We start from the raw sequence: 12,237 nt of genomic DNA, 5'->3' as shown, positions 1-12,237 counted from the left end.
TTGATCATCACACAATTTACATTGTCATTACAATATTCATAAGAGAAATAAATGATTAATACAACACATTACATAAATGGGCAAAATAGAAGAAAGAAAATAAAAGAAGATTACAAGTGAATGATCTATCCTAAACTACACAAGATGATCATCATGGAGATCTTGCCAAGAGGATCTTGATCTTCATCCAGAGCATCACATTGTTCCCTGTAATCACACAAACAAAGACCAAAGACAAGTGTTATGCCAAGTGGCATTGCCACTTGGCAGGTTAGCAATAAAAGGAGAAGTTGAGAGGATATTATCAAGATCAGCCGAGCTGATCCACCAAATGGACCAAGTTCCAACCAGGAACCACACAGGCAGCTCACAAGGCAGTGTGCATGCCCACCAGCACATACACAGCCAGGGAGAGTCACCAAAATGACCAGGCCAAGCTGTCGACCAGAGAGAGCAAGGGAGAGGCATATATAAACTTTTCGCAGCCAAACCCTAGCCATTTGCTTCATCCATCGACAAAGAACGGGGTAAGTCACCAAGAACACCAAGAACAGCAAGAACAAGAAGAACAGCCAGTGCTGTTCAACCTGTCCAACCTCACCATTGAACCAAACCAAGAATCACAAGCCACAAGGAGGAGCAGGGCAAGTCAAGCAAATCACCAGAAGCAAATCCTCTACAACAACACTTTAATCTAGGAGCTGGAGTGAGGTATACACTTCATCATGAACAAACCAGATGGTTTTGTTCATAAATTGCACAGGCATGATCTCAAACACACCACAAGGGTAGAAACCCTATATGTGAGTCATCATATGGCTACTGGCCAAATTGGTGCAAGTGAACAAGAGAGAAACAAATAGGAAAGCACCCTGGGAACATTGGCTATGCCAAACCAGTGACATAATCAAAGAAATCCAACAAGGGATCATCCTATCTAGTTAGTCAGTTTCACTTAGCACCTATAGCCACTACACCATCAGACAGATAGACTATCAAGTGTCTATTCATGTTTGTCAACATCAAAGGAAACTGGAAAAAACACAAGGATTCTTCCAGTGAAATATTTCCCAAATCACAGCAAGCCAACACAGGTAGGAGCAACCATCTCTAAGCAGACAGAGCCTGCTAGGGTCACAACAGCTACCTATCCACATAAGAAATTCACCAAAGCATCACATCATTATCCAGGGGATTCAGATGAGCTAGGGTACCCAACCAGTGGTTGGCATCCCTCTAGCTAGATCAAATTCATCCATATGATCATTACTGATAAACAGTTCACATCATTTATCCATCTAGTAAAGCAAGGAATTACAGATAAATGAAACAGTAAAGTAACTAAAGCACCAACATCTTGCCAGTGAACCAATGGCTCACCGCAAGCATCGATGATGCTTGAGTAAGCATTAACACACACCAAGACAAGTACAAGTGTCACACAGACACCAGGTGAAGCATCAGTAAGGCACAGGCAACAAGCAAGTGATGATCATTTGATCATCAGAGCCTGCTAAAGCATGCCAAGGCAGGCTAGAATCAAACACTGGAATCCCACATGAATTCTATGAATTAAACAGCCACAGATAAGCAACACTTGTATTACAGACTAGCACATAACCATTTTATGGTTATAACCAGAAGCATATCATCAAGGAATTGATGTATATGAACAACAATTAAGCAAGGCCAAACCTACTATAAGCCAGGACTCAATAATCATCACATAAATAACACTGCCTCTTGCTAAACAGCAAGAACCACTCACAAAGAATGAACCAGGGGAGCTAGAGCTTATTACAAAGACAGTAAGCAAGCAACAAAGATGGTGATGCTCAGATAAGCATCTAGTCAGATGATAGTATGAGCAGGGACAAGAATCAAAGGAAGAACACATCACAGTAGGATTTGCACAAGCACATAGACAAGAGCAGCATACGCATAGCAATAGTAGCACAGCTTGGACCATGGCCAAGGCCGTAAGCAGTAGAGCCGCATGAACAAGACAAAGAAGATAAGCATCAAGGCAAGAAGCGCAGATACGCACACACAAATAACTAAGCGTAGCAGAGCAGCAGCAACAGCATGGCAGACCTCCACAGGGAGGAGAGCCATGGCCAGAGCACATAGAAGAGAAGGAAGAACAAGCACAGAGGGTAAGAGGGAGGCGGCGCATGTACCTGGAGCGAGCAGACGGCAGACGTGACCGTGGCGGCCACGGCGGCGCGCGCCGAAGGCACGGCGGCACCTAGCCAGGCCATGCCAGGCCCGATGAGCGCCGCAGCGCTCCGCACCTCGGCGGCGAAGGCCGGCGGCGCCATCACGCCTGAGGCGCCGGTGAGCACCGCACCACCGTGCGGTCAAACGAGAGGGGGATCGGCGAAGGGGCGGCTAAGAACCAGATCGATGCCATGAATCTGGTGCGCCATCGCGTGGCGGTGCAGATGCGCCCCATGGCGAGGGCCATGGCGGCCGGAGATCACCGGAATCGGCCGGCGGCGATGCGGGCGACGCAGGTCGCCAGAGCGAGTTTGGGGATTAGGGTTAGGTCGAGGCAGCGCGAGGTGGTGGGCGAGTGAGCGACCGCTCGGGTCGGTCGGACCCGAGCTGGTTTAGCCCAACCCACTGGGCCAACCTGACAGGTGGGCCCAGGGGCAAAAAGGACTTTTCATAATTCAACAAAAACATGAAACTTTGAAATTCAATAGAAAATTATTAAAAGCTCTTAAAAATAACTTAAAAATATGAAAAAGGATCAACATAAAATTCTCTATTTAAATAAAATATCAAAGAGAATTTTTGAAGACAATTAAGAATAAGTCCTATTTTGATGATTTAAATAATCATTTAAATCACACACCTAATTTTCTATAATGAAAATAAGTCCATTAATGTATTTGGACTTTAAAAACACCTTGACAACATTTCAAGGTTGTATTTTACTTTAAATCAAGTATCCTCAAATTATTCTTAGTATTAACCTCTTACATGAAATAATAACAACATCGGAAGGGGGGAACAAACCCTAAAATTGGAATCATGCATAATTGCTTCTTTAACCATTGCCCTTATCGGACAATGATGCTATTTTTCAGAACCAGAGGACAAGGGTCAGTCCACACCTTCCAACTGCAAAACTTTGCAGTGTTCAGGCAAGTTCATCACTTGCTCATGTCATTTGAGTATTTTTATCAAATTACTTGCAAAGTATTATGGTTATCACTATTGCACAAAAATCAAAACCACTACTTTCATAACTATGAATATGACTATGTGGTGGGCAATGGAACCATGGATTGTGTTGATATGGTGGAGGTTCCATTGCACGGGTTTATATCCATCTAGGATTAAACAACAAATGTCGCCAGTGATTCTTGTGCCGTAATACCCGTGTTAACCATAAGATCCGGAGTGGGACGGAGTAGTCAAAAGTGTTTCCACCTCTCGTTCATCAACGGATGCGCTTTACCGTAGACACTTGTATCTGTCGGCGGCAAGCGGTAGGCTGGGGAAGCCTTAAGTCCCCACGGCATAGTCCATAGACACTTGTCGTTCGAAGAACAAGCGGTAGGCTGGGGAAGCCTTAAGTCCCCACGGTATTGCGGTCTATGATGGGTTGCAGCTACCGGCGTAGGAGTGTATGGTAGAGCCCAGCACTGTCGTCGTGGTCGGGGTCCACCCTGAAATTACGGGAATAATGGGACCGGCGTGGACCCAGGGTCGGGGCATGCAACAAAGGGTGGGTGTTCGAGGTAGCGGAGGAACATGATTGGCTAGACCTTTTACCGGGCCTCACACCAAAGGAAGTGTGGACGGGAAAGCTGCCCGGTTGGCACCAAGGTTAAGATCTCTTATGGGTAAAGCAACACACCTCTGCAGAGTGTAAAGAACTGTGACTCGTCACTCCCTCGTTCGGGATTGAGGAACTGCGAACGCGGCCGGAAAGGAGCTCCATGAAGTTCTAGTAAACCGGTGAAGGCTGACGGACATAGCTCTTTGAAATAAAAGCAATCTCTTGAAGAAATGTTTATAAAAACTTGCATTGGTATTAGACTTTCTGGTCTAATATCGTAGCTAGTGCATTAAACACCTCTTATCTATAATGAACTTGTTGAGTACGCTCGTACTCATACCACTCTTAAATCCCATGCTTAGATTGTCTGAATCATCTGGAGGAGGACTACAACAACAATGAAGGAGCCGAGATCATCGGCTACGAGGAACCAGACCTCTCAGGAGGAGTTGAAGGCGTAGACTATCTCATAGTCTACGGATCCGGGGAGGCTTCCGGAGGAGAACAAGCCTAGAGATATCTGATGAGTAGTAGTAACCGAGCAGCCCGAACTCTTAGTATTTAGCTGCTCGATGAAATAAATGTTTAGTTTAATGAGACTCTGGTATTGTAAGTTAAGTTGGGTTCGCCTCGAACCCAGGAGTATTCCTCTGAGGACCCAAGAGGAGCTCCGGGACGACATGTGTATGTTAATTGTAATAATATGTGAATGAGTTATGGACCTTGCTATGTTCTGTTGTACTACTCTGAGGGATGTAACATTTGCGGAATGGTACTTCGTGAATGTTATATCAACGACTGGCATACTACATCATGCAGTGGTATGCAGGGTCACCACACTGGCGCAGGCCGACATCGGGAGGCGGCGCGCAGGCGTCGGGGAGACGGCGCCGCGTCGTACAGGCGGGCATCGGGGAGGCACGCAGGCGGGCGTCGGGCGTTGGGGAGGCACGCAGGTGGGCGTTGGGGAGGCGCGCAGGCGTCGGGGAGACGATAGAGAGCGTTCGAGGGGGGGAATGAGGGGTCGGGCGTGTGACCCCTGTTGGGCTCGGTCCAGGAGCGAGGCGCGGGGGGAGTTTTCCGGGCGAGGTCAGCCCTGCCGAGGTGCGAAGCTCGATTTGAGCTTCTCTACCGGGCAGGGCTGAGAGCTCATTTTCGTGCGAGGTGGGCACTGCCCAGTTCGACCGACCCGATCTAACAAACACTGGATGGCCCAAAATTCTCGGTTGGGAGGAGATTTTCTGGGTTGAACCGACCTACCAAACACACCCTGAGTGCCTGGTCCTCCACCACCGCACCTTGCCCCACCTCCACCTGCTCCCTCCCCTCTTCTTATCCTCCACGCAAACCCCAGCACCAGAAACCCTAGCATCCTCCTCCCTCGCGCCGTCGCCCTCCTTTTCCCTCCTTTTTCCCCTCTCTGTGAGCACCGAGCACCACCAAGAGTTCCTCGTCGTCGGCCGGCCATCTCCGCCACCCCCTCGCCGTACCGCGGCCACCAATCAACGCGCCTCGTCTCTCTGGTCCTCCTCGTGCAAGGAATCGAAGAAGGAGGCCCTCAATCGAGCACAAGCCGCCGTTCCCTTCTTCATCTCCGGTGGGAAAATCCTCGAATTCCGGCCGTCGTGGCTCCCCTCCGTCACCGGCGACCACACCACCATCTTTCAGGTGAGCTCGCCCTCCTTCTGGACATCCTCTCTGCCCATGTTGCTTCCCCTTTGCTCTATCTCTGTTGATGCCGAGCTCCTCTGCCGTAGGTTCCAACGCCGCCGTGTCTCCGGCGACCTCTAGCCGGCGGCGCCGCCTCCTCTTGTCCGCATCGTCGAGGCGCTCCCGACGCATCCTCCTTCTCTCCCTGGAACGCCGCAGAACATCGGCGTGCACCATGCCGCCCATCGGCGGTCACCACCTGTGCACGGCGTCGAACACCTGGAGTGCATAGCGCACATGCTTGCCACGTCGTCCGCCACGTCTCAGCCACGTTGTCCCGTCGACCCCACCCGGCAACGACTCGGGCTAGCCCCATCCTCGGTGAGAACCTTCTCCCAGATCCAGATCTGGATGCTTTTGCATCCAGGCCCCTGCCATGTTTGGAAACCTAAGCCGCCGTCCCTGGCCCCTGATCCTTTTGCTCAAAACCCCTGCAGCTTTTTGTACCCGCTAGGACTCCTTCTGCCTCATCAGCGCCCGCCCGGTCCCACCGTCAGCTGCTGCGGCTAGCTGCGCCTGGGTGAGAAACGTCCCGGCCTCTTTTCTGTTTTATCTAAAAATTCCATAAAATGATATATCTTGTAAAATCAATATCTTTTAATCTGTAACTCGAAATAAAAAGTGTTCTATATGAAAATTGATCAGAAAAATGTGCTGAACATGAATATGTCATCCATATTTGTTGTTGGATAATGCATCATACAATCTCGTGATAGTTTGCATTATCACCTAATATGGAACATATGGAATATGTGGGATATTATATATTTGTTGTCCCGGTTCCATTTAAACTTGAAGTAGCGCACCCCTGCCATGATATGCCATGCTAATCAACACTTAACTTTGCCGGTAGAAATGCAACTCCAACCTAATTTGTTTGTCCGGGGTTCCGACTCCGATTAATATGGATAAGTTGCATTGCACCATCGTTGCATGTCATGCATATTATCTTGATCATGCCGATTCTTCTTCCGTAGTAGTAAGATTGCATACGTTGTGTGTTCCAGCATTTGCTTCTTCCCGGATAGGATCACGAAGTGGTGATGTGAGGTACGACGAGTGCTCCGACAAGTTCTTCTGCAGCTTTCACAGGCGAGCCCACCCCTTCACATATTTTACTTTTACATGCTCTTTTGATCTATTGCTATCCTTATGTTGTGATTCTGTTGTGTCACGTGTCCTATCCACCTGTTACCTATATGTCCGAGATACACCTCCTCGCCCTACCTATTGTTTGTTGTTTGCCAGCTTTGCGAGTCGTAGGCGAGTTTAGGGTATTGTTGATATCTCGAGATGTTCGGGATATCTTGTTGGGAAGTTGACACATGTACCACCTTTTGAAAATAATGTTGATAACTTTTGCAACAACTAAAATTGCTAAGGGATAATAACATTGCAGAGGCATCTGTGAGCCCCTTTGCGAAAGCATTGGAACTTTGACTCGCTAATGTCCCCTAGGACCCGAGTTCTTGTTATCTGTTCCGAGATTGAGCGCTCTACCCATGCGTGGGGACGATTATCGGGACCCCCCCTCACCCTTTACCTTTTCTCAAGTCAGTTGAAAAGGGGGCCACAACCTTGGTTTTATTTGCCTATGCCATGTATGCCATGCTTTACTTACTGTTGCCTTCGGGTGTTTACTTCCTGTTGCCTTCGGGTGTTTATATTCTGTACTGTACCCCGTGGGACGTTTACCGAAGCGTGTGGTTTGCACGCCTAGCCGCCGACGCAAACCCTGAGTCCGTCTCGGAGTACGGCCGGACTTCGTCACAGGTAGCTTAGTTGGGTGGCCCCCCTAGACTTTCTTGTTGAACTGGGAACGGTCTTGTTGTGAGACATCCACCTGTCGTAAGTGGGTCGAGCATGCGTATGGTTACATTTGGGCAACCCCTGCAGGGTGTACATCTTATCGATAAGCCGTGTCCGCGGTTATGGATGACTTGTAATTGTATAGCTTGATCATAGAACAACTTACACCTTATATCCTGTTGCTAATAATTTGCTAATAAAACTTTTTCAAAAAATGTGTGTGCTTTTGCCAGTACCTCTTTGCGAAGGGGGATCGCATCGGCTGTGTTATGTTTGTAGAGTATAGAACTGTTACCTTGTGCGCTCTCTTATCTTCTCTGTGTAGACGGATGTTGTAGCGTGTCTCTATTGGATAGTAGCTTTGCTGCCGCTAAACTCCACATATAGCCGGGTGAAGTTTATACCGCCCACCAGCGAGCATAGCTGGTCTTGTCTCGCAAGTACGTGCCAATGATACTTACCCTCGCCTTCTTTTCTTTTTGTCTCCTCCCCCTTTTGTCGGCAACCGATGGCCCGACTTTGACAGGTACGAGATGACGACGTTAGCAAGGTTACCCTTCCGGCTTGGCCTGGGCAGGGTTATGGACGCCGCTGGTTATCTTCAGGACTCTTAGTCCAATTTGTATCTTGTCCGTACTCGGACGTATTTGATCTTCTGTATGATTTGGATCTTTGTATGTATCTATTTGTATCTTGACTCGTTGGAGTCGTTGTTGTAATATATTTGTATCTTGTGGGCTCTATTGTAAACCTGTTGTAATGTTACTACTCGTGGTAATTCCTCTGGCATCACGTGTGTGATTCGTCGCGCACGTCGTGTCGGAGGGCGTCTCTGAATCGATATCGTGCGGATTTCGGCGGGATCGCTAGAATCCTCATGGTACCGGTTCCGGGGCGTCACACGAGGTCGGCGACTAAGTCGTCCTGCCAAGTCGACTTGACCACCACGTCGTCTATGTAGACGTGGATGTTGCGACCAATTTGTCTTTTCGGGCAGTTGTTCATGCACCGCTGGTAAGTAGCTCCGGCGTTCCTGAGGCCGAAGGTCATGGTCGTGTAGCAGTAGGCGCCGAGTGGCGTGATGAACGCCGTTTTCTCCTGGTCTTCTACTGCCATCTTTATTTGATTGTACCCGGAGTATGCATCGAGGAAGCATAGCGATTCCAACCCCGCGACCGCGTCGATGATCTGGTCGATTCGCGGTAGGACGAACGGGTCCTTGGGGCAGGCACGGTTGAGACTGGTATAGTCTATGCACATGCACCATGTCTTGTTTTTCTTCAGCACCAAGACTGGGTTTGCCAGCCATTTGGGGTGCTTGATCTCTATGATGAAGCCGGCGGCGAGTAGCCGGTTCACCTCTTCGGCGATTGCGCGCCGACGCTCTTCCCCCACGGGTCGCATTGCTTGCCTAACGGGGCGTGCGGTGGGGTCGACGTGTAGTTTGTGCTCAGCAAGTTCTCTCGGGACACCTGGCATGTCAGATGTTTCCATGCAAAGACATCTCGATTCTCACGGAGGAACTTGATGAGCGCGCTTTCCTATTGGGCGGACAGGCCCTTCCCAATGGTAACCTGCCTACTCGAGTCATTCTCTACAAGATCTACTTGGCGAGTATCAGTTGTAGGCTTGAAGGTTGCTACGGGCTAGTCGAGCTCGGTCGGCTTCTCGAGGATGGCGGGGTCATTGCGGTCGATTGGGTACTTGGCGAGCTCGATGGTGTTGTCGCGTTCCTCGGCGATGACGGCGTCGGCGAGCTTGGCACCGTTGTCCTCGCATTCCACGGCCATCTCTGGGTCGCCGTGGACGGTGATCATGCCGCGAGGCCCGGGCATCTTCATCATGTTGTAGGCGTAATGAGGCGTAGCCATGAATCTGGCAAACGCTTGGCGACCAAGGACGCAGTGGTATGGGCTGCGGAAGTTGACCACTTCGAATGTTATCCGCTCGGTGCGGTAGTTCACGGGTGTGCCGAAGGTTACCGGCAGCATGACCTTGCCGATTGGGAAGGCCTTCCGCCCCAGGACGATGCCGTGGAATGTGACGTTGGTGTTCTCGAGGCGTGAGTCAGGCAGGCCGAGCCGCCGGAAGGTCTCGTAGTACAGAATGTTGATGGAGCTTCCTCCGTCCATCAGCGTCTTTGGAAGCCAGTAGTCGGCAACCTTGGGCCTGACGACTAGCGCCACTCGGCCGGGGTACTCGATGCGTGGGGCGTGATCTTCGCGACTCCACATGATGCTCTGCTCTGACCAGTTGAGCCAACGGGGGACGTCGAGGACGACTGCGTGTACGGCCACCGCCCTTGCGAGGACTTTCCTGTCGTGGTGGTCGCCGACTCCGGTGAAGGTATGGAGCGAGCTGGTCTTGGTCTTTGGTGCGGTCCTTATGCTGATTGCCGCCGTTGCCCTCCTTGGCGCGGCGGGCCTTCTCTATCTGCTTCAGGGAGAAGCAGTTCCCAGTCGTATGGGTGGAGGGCTTGCCCTCCCTGCTATGGTAGATGCACGGGGCGTCCAGCAGGCTGCGCTCGTCGAACCGTTTGGGCTGGGGTCGGTCTTCTCTGGGGGCGCGATTGTCTCGGTGAAAGGACTTCGGGTCGCGCTGCTCGTAATCGGCGTTGGCGAAGAGTTCCGTGTGACTGCCATCTGCGCGGCGCTTGCCGTTGCTTGGCTGGCCGCCGAACCGGTAGTCGCCGTGGCGAGTGTAAGGTGAGTGGGGCGGCGATTGCGTCGCTGCCCGTACTCATCGTCCGAGTCGACCGCCGGGTCTTCGTCGGCGTAGCGCTGGGCGATGTCAAAGAGCTCGGCGATGGAGATGTTGTCCCTGCTGACGCGGCGGAGCTTGGCGCTGAGTGGCTCGTATCGGCAACACCGCCGGAAGCAGTAGATCGCCGTGTCAGTGCTGATGCCGCTGGAGGTCGTCCACATGTCCTGCCAGCGTTGTACCCACCGGCGAGTCGATTCGCGCGGGCCCTGAACGCAGCGATCCAGGTCCTCTATGGTGGTGGCGCGGGTATATGCGCTGGCGAAGTGCTGGATGAAGGCAGCGCGAGCCTCCTCCCACGAGTCGATGCTGTTTGGGGTGAGGGTGTTGAACCAGTGGCGGTTTACCCCATCCATAATGAGGGGCAGGTAGCGGGCGGCGAGCAGCTCGGAGTAGCCCAGGATACCCATCGCCATGGTGTACGAATCGATCCAGACCGTGGGGTCTATATGTGTGTCGTACTTCTCGATGTCGCGGGGACCCTTGAACCCTACGGGGTAGGGCTCGCCTCTTATCATGGGGCCGAAACATGCTGGGCCGACTCGGTTGAACGCGCTTTGCCGCGGGACCTCGTCGGCGAGGCGGTCGTTTGCGCGGTTGCATGCTCGCCATTCTTGGTCGTTGACAATGTGTGTGCGCGCGTCAATCGGCTGCCCGTTAGCGGCGACCATCGCCCGCGGAGGACGTGGCTGGACTCGGTTGTTGGTCGAGTGGGCGGCCCGTGCCACTGGAGGCGGGCAGTTGTTGACGTTGGCGACTGCGCGATTCGCCGCGGCTGAAGACGCGGCTCAACTCGCGGACGAGCGCGAGTAGAGTCATCCTTGGGAATCAGCGGCGGCGTGCTGCTGCTCTAGGGCCTTGGCGACTAGGGCCTTGGCGTGCTGGACGAAGATTGCGCCGTCTCCCGTTTCGGGGAGGTTGGCGAGGGCGGCCTGAGCGGCCGCGACGTTGTCGACCGGCGACGAGTGGTGAGGCATGCCGTTGGCGTCGACCTCTGCTCGAGGAGCCGGCCGTCTTCCAGGTGGCGGAAGGGGTGGTGGTGGTGCTCCATGTGCCACCCTGCCGGCGGTAGCCCGACTCGATTCGGGGACGTCGTGGTTCTGGACTCAGGCGACCCGGACTTCTCCGTCTGGATCATCGAAGTTGAGGCGGGCGCTGGGGAAGCCCTGCGCTTGGATGCGCTCCATGCGCAAGCGATTTCGTTCGTTGCGGAAATGGGACACGACTCCTGCCGAGTCCTGCTCGAGGCGGAACTTCTGCCGCTCGACGAGCTCCTTTTTCCTTTGCTCCTCCAGGGCCGCTCGATGTGCTTCGATCTCGGTCGCGGTCGCAGGGAGTGGGGTGGAGAAGGGATCCGGTGGAGGCGGAGCTTCGTCGCCAGTCGCCATGAAGACGGCGGTGGGGTACTGGTACCGCGTGGCGTCGACAGAGTCCGACTCGGAGTCGCTGCCGAAGAGGGGGAGGACGGAATCATCCTCAAAGTCGCTCGGGTTGGAGACCGGGGTGATGGAGTCCCCGAACGATGACGCGGTGATGGATCCGGCGGCCGACGCCGCGGCGGTGGATCCGGCGACTGATGTCGTAGCCGCCGAGTCGGCGTCATCCTCCAGGGCCGACTCGCCCTCGACGTGTATCTCACCGGTTAAGGGGAGAGTGGCAGTGAGGAGTTGCCCCGGCGCAAAGGGGTCGTGCGGCTGGCCAGGGCGAGGCTCGGTGGGGTCGCTGACGCTGGCGAGCCCGATGAAGAGGTTGATCGTGCTGACCGGCACCATCCAAGCGTGCGCGAGGGGCGCGGAGGCCGGATGGTAGGAGCTCGGCTGGATGTGGAAGAAGTTGCTCGTGGCGATCATCCTGTCGGAGGTGACCGGCCGGCGTATCGGCGAGTAAGGCCTCGCCGCAGCTCGGAGGCTTGATGTCCCATGCCCCACGGTGGGCGTCACTGTCGTGGATATGACCACGGCAGGTGCTACAGGGGGCAGCACTTCATTTATGCGGGGGCAAGGGAACATTGCTATCTGCGGATCGAGGTGCACAGGACGTAAGGGTTTACCCAGGTTCAGCCCCTCCGGAGAGTAAAAGGCCTACGTCCTGCTAGATCTATTACTCAGTGGAGAATTACAATGGGGGGACTCAGTCGGCGGCTACGCCAAGAGCTTACAAGGGGA

This window comes from Lolium perenne, chromosome 3 (assembly GCF_019359855.2).
Source record: "Lolium perenne isolate Kyuss_39 chromosome 3, Kyuss_2.0, whole genome shotgun sequence".
Taxonomy (NCBI): Eukaryota; Viridiplantae; Streptophyta; class Magnoliopsida; order Poales; family Poaceae; genus Lolium; species Lolium perenne.
Note: the sequence above shows the minus strand (reverse complement) of the source record.